This window comes from Pundamilia nyererei, unplaced genomic scaffold (assembly GCF_000239375.1).
Source record: "Pundamilia nyererei isolate P.nyererei 1_Seehausen unplaced genomic scaffold, PunNye1.0 scaffold00188, whole genome shotgun sequence".
Lineage (NCBI taxonomy): Eukaryota > Metazoa > Chordata > Actinopteri > Cichliformes > Cichlidae > Pundamilia > Pundamilia nyererei.
This window is the reverse complement of record NW_005187589.1, coordinates 488,475-495,182: the sequence shown is the minus strand read 5'-3', so window position 1 is coordinate 495,182 and position 6,708 is coordinate 488,475.

The window sequence follows — 6,708 nt, the reverse complement described above, 5'->3', positions numbered from 1 at the left end:
TATATATATATATATATATACACATATATATATGAAAGTGAAACTGTGAGGAACATAATGAATGCAAGGATAAGACATTCTCTGGACAACCGATGACAAGTATAGCAAGGCTGCTAGTACGACCAATGTATATAGTCCACACAGGCATAATACATCTGCATGCAGATAGTCCACAAAACGTCATACACATGCAAATATTGACATTTAGCGGACTTGGTGTTACGTATCAGTTGCGCTTGGTTGGGTAACTGTTTCAGATCCATTCCTGATCAGTTGTTGTTGCCAGTGTCAGCTTCACTAAGTAGAATGAGATGGTTTGTTAAACAGGCAACATTCTGGACTTTGAACTACTATTTATGTTTGGTTCTCTCAATGTCACATAACACTTGAAGCTAAAAGAGTACTCAGGTACCAACAACATTATCACTTTCATGATAACGTATTAAACGTGCTCCTTGGCTGTTCTGTTGCAGTGTGAACAGAGGACAGCCTGCTTCAGTGTGTTTTCAGACGCCTTCGACCTTTCTTGTTTATTCTTATTTTATCTTTGCAAACCACTGCCCTGCACAATATGTCTTTCATGCCACTCTGGACTCTCCACAGCTTATCAGTTAGAGCACAGAATAATGGTGCAAAAAAGCCCTCTGTTTGAAATTGATAAAGAAAAGGAGACAGTTTTTTCCCCATCAAACACTCTGGGCTTATCTGAGACGTGTGTGTTGAGAAGTGGTTGGAGAGCACATATGCTCTAAGGAGCACGCCAGGCCCGAGAGTCTTCCTGGCTGATTGTTCAGGAGAGAGAAGGTGCATTAACTATGGGTCAGTCCCTGCAGGAAAACTGGGCTTGTTCATGAAACACCAGGACTGGTGCAGAGACATATGGAGAGATAAACCACTGTGTTACTGAAAGAATAGCCGCTTTGCAACAGAGAGACCCAGTGGGGCTTCTCAGAAATAAGCCAGCTCAAATTGCCTTTAAAAGGAAAAAGAAAGCTTGTGTGAATCCAGAGCGCTGTGATTAAAATGCAGCTGTCTGCTCACGGTGGAACCTCGTGTTTGTTCAAATCTTACTTTAGCCCTCAGCACAGTGGCTACAAAATAGTTTTAGTCTTAAGGTTATTAATAATACATGGTCTTTATAATTACCTTTATATTGCTTGTTGCACACCTAATTTTATGGTCATTTTATACCTGAGAACAGTAAAGGCTTGTTAAAGACCACGGCTGACGTTCAGAAGAAGAACGTTTTCAATTTAGGTTAGAAACACGAGGAGAACTGTAACACAGCTATACACAGCTCTCTCATCAGCACTCCTACAGACTGCTTTACTATGTGAATGTGTTGAACCACACCTCTACATGGTTGATTTACGGTGTTCCCAGTGCTACTGACACAGGTGTATAACACAGCGTGTCTTTACAAACACTAGTGAAGGAACGGGACGTTTTAAAGAGCTAACTGAGCACCATAATGTCACCATTGCTACAGGTCAGTTTATGGAATTGCTTTCTGTAAATTGTGTTATTAATGTGGAAACATTTAGGAGCCACAGCAACTCAGCCAAAGAACATCAGATTAGATAAAGTAATAGAGTAGCGACCTTTAGGTTTTGCGCATGGCTTCTGTACAAAACTCCTCTGGTGTTAACATCAGCACATAAACAGTCTGCTGGGAGCTTTGCGTTTGTATTCTTCTCCATACTAACAAGATATCAAAAAGACAGAAGACCTCGTGTCCTGTTGTATTCCACAGAAAGCTCTTTTACATCAGTGTGTTGCCTGTTCTTCAACCACTTCTGCTCTTTTTGTCAAGGTTACCCTGAAGGACTCAGATGGAGGAAACAGCTGAAATGTTAAACAGTTTTAAAGAAAGGATGAAACAACGACAAGTAATACAATCCAACAAATCTAAACCAGAGGACACAAGAGCAAAGAACAACAAAGGTACAACAGGTGGAGATGGGAAACACCAGGGAACATGGCTGAAACTAATCACGAAAGTTGGAACAAGTGTGGCTGTAGTTCAAGAGCTGGAGCAGGTCATCTACTAATAGGAGGACTGATGGTTTGATTCCTGGCTGCTCCAGTCTGTATGCCAGATATCCTTGGATGACTAACCGTGCTGTATCCATCGCAATTTTCAATGTGAATGTTCAATAGTTAGCATGCAGAAAAAAGTGCTTGAGAACTGAGTGCTAGGGTAGAGTATAGTGCAATAGAAAAACCCAAAAATCCATTTACCAAATAAATCGAACTAAACTAAATCAAATATATCAAATACAAACACAAGTAACTGAACACAGGAGCATCTTAACATACACAGGAGGAAAGCTGAAACTAAGAGCATTAAATATAAACGGTAACCTCAGGTACAAAACTAAAACAACCATAAAACTTTAAAGACCTGAAAACACTTTTCAGAAGTAACAAGATGAGTGGATGTAACAGGTCAGTATTTCTGTGGAAGCTTAGGAAGATTTCAGGTAAAGGTGGCAGTATAGTCTTTGCATAGCCCACTCACATCCTGGCTCATCCGAAACTTTGGCTCACTGTGACAAACACCCGTTTTCACACCTTGGCTCATGTGATTAGGAAGAGGATCAATAGGGGGTCCATGGCCCTCTCGGGAACACTTCCATCGGGCTCAAATCTGGGACTCTCCACCAGTTGCTCTTAGAACTGAAGAAGCTTCTCGGATGAAGCGTCTTCAAGGGAACTGAAAGAGTCCAGACGCTTTTCTTTCCAAGCTCCTTAGACTTTGCATTGGTTGCTTTGCACACTGCCACATTATCACCCAGCCACTTCTATTTATGCTCGCTGTAAAGACTCAGACAATACTGCCACATCAGCACTGCTTCTGGTTTTTACTTCTTCTCTTCCTACATCAAAGACTTTGCCAAGTGTGTTTTTTTTTCCACACAAAGTCTCAAGTTTTCAAACTGTTGCAGCATCTCCCGATGTACATCCATGTATATCTCTGAGGTTCTGTAATGGAATATGATTAAAATGGTAGTAAAAAGTGGCCGAATCATACACTGGGCTGCGGCAGCCACAGCACAACGCGCCAGGTTATAGAAATCACGAGGTTCATGACCAGCCTGTGACAGAAGACAGAGATCCTTTGTCTTCAATAGCCCTGCAGGTTGGAGCCGACTGAGTTTCATAACGTTCCTCTCGTCTTAATTCCATGTCAGATTAACTGACTGTTTTATTAGTCACATATTTTTTCTGGTCCTGGTATTTGAAGAATAGAAATGAGCTGCTATAATGTCAGTTGGTGTTGTTTTTCTAATTCTCAGCTGTTCTCTAATCCAGACTCCTGTTATCAGAGGAGTTAGTCTAAGTGCTGTAGCTCAGGTGGCAGAGCAGGTCCGCCACTAATCAGAAGGTCGGTGGTTCGATCCCAGGCTATCTCCTGGCTGCATGCCAAATATCCTTGGGCAAGATGCTAACCCCGTGTTTGCCTACTGGTGGTGGTCAGAGGGCCCGGTGGCGCCAGCGTCCGGCAGCCTCGCCTCTGTCAGTGCAGCTGTGGCTACAATGTAGCTGTCATCACCAGTGTGTGAATGACTGGATGTAGTGTGAAGCACTTTGGGGTCCTTAGGGACTGAGTAAAGCGCTATACAAATGCAGGCCATTTACTGTTCACCTGTTTACCCCAGGATACAGGTCAGGGATGGTCACCCAAAATGTTCTCTTCCTCCTGAAGAACTGTGATGGAGTAACATGTCTGTTACATTAGTAGGATTTCTGTTTGGTAATTGTCTTATACAGAGGAACCAGTGAGGGAGATGCATGAAGATCTACATGCATCTCTGTATTGAGGAAAGAGAGTCACGATTCCCCCTGCTGGAGCCTACTGTGCATTACCAAAATGTCTGATTCACAACAAGAACGCAGGAGCGTTTGAAGCTATTGAGTGAGGGGCATGTACCGCTAAAACGTCTAAGGAAATGGTGCAACATCAGCTAGTAGACATCTGAAAAATATACTGTGGATGTTCAATAAAAGGAGTGCGCACAAGGTACAGTTACATATGTCTGGACATTGCCACAAGTTTCATTTGATTCATTCATTTCAAGCCATAATGCCACTTTTTACATTTTTTGTTATTTTTTAAAGAAAGAAGAGGCATACTTGTTCCATCTTTTTCTTCACTGACTATAACGTTTAATATAGTAACTGAAGCACGAACAATCTGAGATTTAGGTCAAACTTTTTTGCGATTTCTCTGAGCACCATCTGAGGTGGTATACCCATTTCTGTTAAGATTGTGGCATTCTTTTAATACACACCTGAATTGTCCACACCAGAAAACTGTCAAAACATCTTCTTTTAAAAGGATAGTGCTAATGATCAGTTAATGAAATGTAATGGATTAGCAGCACCAGGCTGCTACTTACCCTCTTAATTGCCATGGAAGCACTAAAGGTGTACAACATAAAATAATAATACAATAAATTTTTTTTTTTAAATTCACATCACCATATATGCTAATCTGTTCATGCTAGTGGTTTGGTATCCTGAGTCTGAGAGAGGAGCTTAAGCCGGAGGTTTGAGACATGGTGAGTCTAGAAGCTGTGGCATAAGAAAGCAAGGTTAGCAGAGTAAACATACACGGCACACCCAGTGGCATTTTGATGCTTTTTATTAAAGCTTTGACGGTTGCTGTCCACAATACTCACAGAGCTGCAGCTCTCCCGCTGCCCGCTCAACACTATCACAACAACACAACCACAGGACCCAGTACAATATTTAATTCGGCGGGGCGTGATTGCGGATGCCGTGCAGGTGCGTCCGCCTCCTCTGCACGGCACCGCAGGCCACGCCCCGCCACAACCACAAAAGTGGCTGAAACATGTGAGCAAAGTAACAACATAGGATTGACGACCAACGGGCAGTGAATGGATGTCAGGATAAGGTTTGAATTAGTGATGGGATTTCCGGCTCTTTTGGCTCGGCTCACTAAAAACAGCCGGCTCTTTAGGTTGTTTTGTTGCTTTAATTAATTTGTTATTAACAACAATATAAAATTATGCACAAAATGAATTACTAATGTAAAAAAAGTGGTTTTATTTATATATATTTATATATAAATATATACGGTGGCCCCTAGAGACAAAGCACAAGGCTCGATATGGTGCTGAGTGACAGTGGGGGCGAGAGGTTGGGGCTGAGTCAGACTAATTGAGGCCGTTGGTTAGCACATAAGCACAGAGCCCACTGCCCGTCCCTTGCTGGAGTCTTTGTTGTGGTCCTGGTGGTGTAGGGTCCGGCCTGGTGACTCCACTGAGTCATCTGGGATTTTTGCTTGGAGTCAGGATTCAGTTACAATCAGTAAAGTCTCCCAGACAGCCAGTTCTGCATCCCCACTTTTATTTCCTCTTCCTGCGCCGTCTGCAGCGCAGTTGTCCCCGACAATAACCCACACAATGGTCTTGCAATCTCAGGTGGCATACTGTTGGTCCAATCGAAGTAAAGTCCAGGTTCAGGCTGAGGTCAATGTCTATCAGTTCCTGACGACTAAAAGGGATTAGCGCATTCCAGGAAGACACAACAAGACATAAAAAACACAGTAGCTGGGAGCTCTGTGCCTCTGCATTAGGGTGACCAGCCTCCTTATTTTACACTTGTTGACTTGTAAAAGCCTAAATGACATTTTTTATTTCATATTATTTATTACTTATTTCATTAACTGCACAGAGAAGGCATCGTTAGAATATGTTAAAGTTTTCTTTAAGCAAACAGTATCATTAGAGTTCTTCATGGGCCAAGTGTCGTCTTATTTGGAAATCAAAATATGGTCACCCTACTCCTGTACATGCTGCCACCCTGGATTGGAGATAATTGGTAAATTATTTAGTATTTTTTTTCTTTTAATTTTAGTCTACTACATTTACAATCAAAGATGTAGCAAAGAATGAGATGGAAGAAAAATATAATGTTCTGCCTTCATCAGGATGTTTCATTCTCCTCTTAAAAGGGTATTTTCACATTGACTTAGTCTAAAATGCTAAGTAATGCTCTCCTCAGGGAGACTCACTCAGCTTCAGAGAAAACAACCCTGGGCCTGGGACATTAGGCTAATATTCAGCTGTTACCTCTTGGACACACTTTCTGCTTTTCTCATTTTCTTTTCTCTATACTTTGTTTGTAATGATTTAATGAGATAATTGCTTTACACTGTTGCAGTACCAGCATCCATTCTCTGTCGCTTATCCTTTTCAGGGGCTGGAGCCTATCCCAACTGTCTTGGGGTGAGAGGCAGGTTACACCCTGGACAGATCGGCAACCTGTCGCAGCGCTAACACAGACACAAACTGTTTGGACTCATATTCACACCTATGTGCAGTTTAGAGTTTCCAACCTAACCTAACTGCATGTCTTTGGACTGTGGGGGGAAGCCGGAGCACCGGAGGGAACCCACACAAACACAGGGAGAACATGCAAACTCCACACAGAAAGACCCCGGGCTGAGGGTGGAATCAAACCTTCTTTCTGTGAGGCAACAGTACCTCAGGCAAAACTGCATTTAATATACATTAAAGACACAAATGGGGAGAAGTGCTCACAACAAAGAAAAACTCCTGTTCTTTAACTGGCAGTTTTTTTCTTTGTAAATTTGTCAAAATTCCAATTCAGTTTTATTAATACAGCACCAAATCACAACAACAGTCACCACAAAGGCTCTATATTGTAAGGTCGACC